A 2763-nucleotide genomic window follows, 5' to 3' on the forward strand; every position below is an offset into this window, starting at 1 on the left:
TCCATGAGTGCATGTATACATGAGAATATGTATGTGTGTGAATAATAACATACATGTGTACATTATGGCTTATATCATCATTTATTCCTTGCTAACAAATAAAGTAAGGAATCACTAAAGTTTTAACAGAAACTGTGTAGTTAAAGTCGTAACTCTTCACTCTGCTCCTTTACACAAAGACTTTGCAACTTCTCATTAATAAAGTTTCCATAAACTCTGAAATGTACATACTAAGTACTTAATGTCTGCTATCATAAATCTTAAATACTTTACAGAAAAGTTTTATACCTGCCAAACAGTCCTATTTTTGGCATATATAAGCAAAATCCCAAAATTAAGCATATTTAAAACATTAAAACTTTTAACAAACCTTAACACTTGCTGCAATGTTCATTTTGACAGGTGCCTTGTATAGAATAATTGAATTTCTCCTCCTACACATCTCTTGAACTACAAATATCTGGAATTATTTTGTTTTTGGCATGTCTATCTTGATTTTATTCTTAAATGTGTGCTTATGTAAGAAATACATGATTCTATAATTTCACAACAATTCTTTTGAACTTACTTTTTGTTGAATTGCCTAGCTTAATAAAATCAATTAAAAATTATACTTTATATATAAAAACTGTTCTGTGCTCAATTTAGCATCACATACACTAACATTGGAACGATACAGCGAAGATTAGCATGCACCCTGCGCAAGGATGACATGCAAAGTCTTGGAGCGTTCCATAATTTTACAGCAACAGATGCTGAAACGTATGTGGCCACAAGGGAACCGTACTGCATTCTTGGTGGGAGTGTAAACTTGTTCTACTACTTTGGAAAGCAGTATGGAGGTGCCTCAGAAGACTCCACATAAAACTCCCCTATAACAACAGTAATCCTACTTTTGGGGATTTATCCAAATGATCATAAAAAGGACTATACTAAAACTACCAGCACAACTATGGTTATTGCAACATTATTTACGATAGCTAAGATATGGAACCAACACAGATGCCCCCATTAGATGAATGGATCAAGAAAATGTGTTATATATACACAATGGAATTCTTTGCCTCCATCAGAAAGAATGACATCGCCCAATTTGTTAGGAAATGGAAAGACTTGGAAAAAAATTTATTGAGTGAAGTAAGCCAAGTCCAAAGAAATATAGGTCCCATGATTTCCCTTATTTTCAATAACGAATGTATGTCTGGGATAAGCAGAAAAGTTCAAAAGATATGTGCATATAACCAGATAAGATGATGTTAAAGAAATTGAACCCCAAGATAGGGACACAAGTGGTTTTTTGATTCTTGCTATTGTTTCTAACGTACTTATAATGTGGGATGTCATTTTTTTTTTGTTTTTTGTACGTTTCTCCCCACACTATAACCCCTGTTTTCTCTGTATTTGAAGTTGGTACACTTACATCTTGTATGTATGCTTCTCTAATTTGGGGAGGGGAAGGGAAAAAAATGCTCAAATAGCGATACAGGTTGACCCATTGTAACAATGAGATGCACAAGACATTATGTTGAAAAATGAACTTTACAATTTAGGCGGAGGAAGGAAGGGGGAGGGGAGTGTACTTGTGGAGGTGGGAGGGAAGGGATGGTAGGGGAAATATAAAGGAGGAGGTAACAATGCTTGTTAGGAAACTTACTAGTTTCCATGTTCATGTAAATGTGACCCCTCTGCACAGTATTATTACCATAAAAAACATATAAAAATGTTCTTAGATGGAAGAGTTTATTTCCTCTATTTTACACATATAATATTGTTAACAAAGAAATTAATTCAGAACACTGATATGAAGGTAATTTGAATAAATGTGTGTGTGTGTGAGTGCGGCAGTGCACAAGCATACACGCACGTGCATGAGAACACCATGCATGTATATTGGAATGCTCAGAATTTAAATCAGGGCTTCAAGGCCTTGCTAGGCCTTTCCTATCTAGATTGGTGAGCTACGATATAAGCTACATCTCAATTCTTGGCTCTTTGCTAGTTCATTAAACATTTTGAAAAATAATTTCATGAAGTTTTTTTTTTTGGCCCTGATTGGCTCCCAAGTGTTATCCACAGATCTCAATCTCCTGAGCAAATATTCAGAGTAGATAGGATTATAGGTGTGACCAGCCAGCACAAGGCTTTTAGAACAATTTTAAAAGTAAAAGAAAATTTACTTCATGGGGGCCTGTTTAATCATCACCGAATTTGAAAGCCTTTTGAGTGATTATATGTCAATTTAATTCGTTTGGGGATTGTTAAAAGATAGTAAGTGATGATATTTAAAAGTTTTAGTACTTTTTAAAAAAGAAACTGGAACTGTGGGACAGAAGAAATTTGGCTGTCTTCAGACCTCAATTTGTAAGCTCAGCTCTGTGCATGATAACCTAATGTCACCAACACAGTCTGTGTTGAAGACAAAATGTGACAGAAAACAATCACCATGGGAAATATTTGCTATGCTATTATTTCTTGGACAATATGAATATTGAATTGAGAGCATAAGAGAATGGAGAGATTTTACCCACCTTTTTGGTACTGCTGAAAGACTTTTGGAAACTTTGACTCATTTCCTTCCTCACTGTGTGTATCTTTGGGCCATGCACTTACAGTTTTTTACTACAATTTTTCCCAACACTACAATGGTAATAACATTAGCATTATACCAAATGTTATCTTAAGAAGTAAGAGAATAAAACTTGTGAAACACTTAACATAAACCTATGAATGACCTTTGAGTTTAGCCAGCATCCTTTTTTAAAT

The 2763-nt window shown here is 34.5% G+C and overlaps 1 non-coding gene across 1 annotated transcript; it reads left to right on the forward strand.

Moving 5' to 3' along the window:
* Positions 1 to 635: 635 nt before the first annotated feature.
* Positions 636 to 742, forward strand: LOC122100074. Its single transcript, XR_006146092.1, has one exon. It is a non-coding gene; the product is annotated as a U6 spliceosomal RNA (small nuclear RNA).
* Positions 743 to 2763: the final 2021 nt, after the last annotated feature.

Source organism: Dipodomys spectabilis, unplaced genomic scaffold (genome assembly GCF_019054845.1).
Source record: "Dipodomys spectabilis isolate Male_0828 unplaced genomic scaffold, ASM1905484v1 ptg000558l, whole genome shotgun sequence".
Classification (NCBI taxonomy): domain Eukaryota; kingdom Metazoa; phylum Chordata; class Mammalia; order Rodentia; family Heteromyidae; genus Dipodomys; species Dipodomys spectabilis.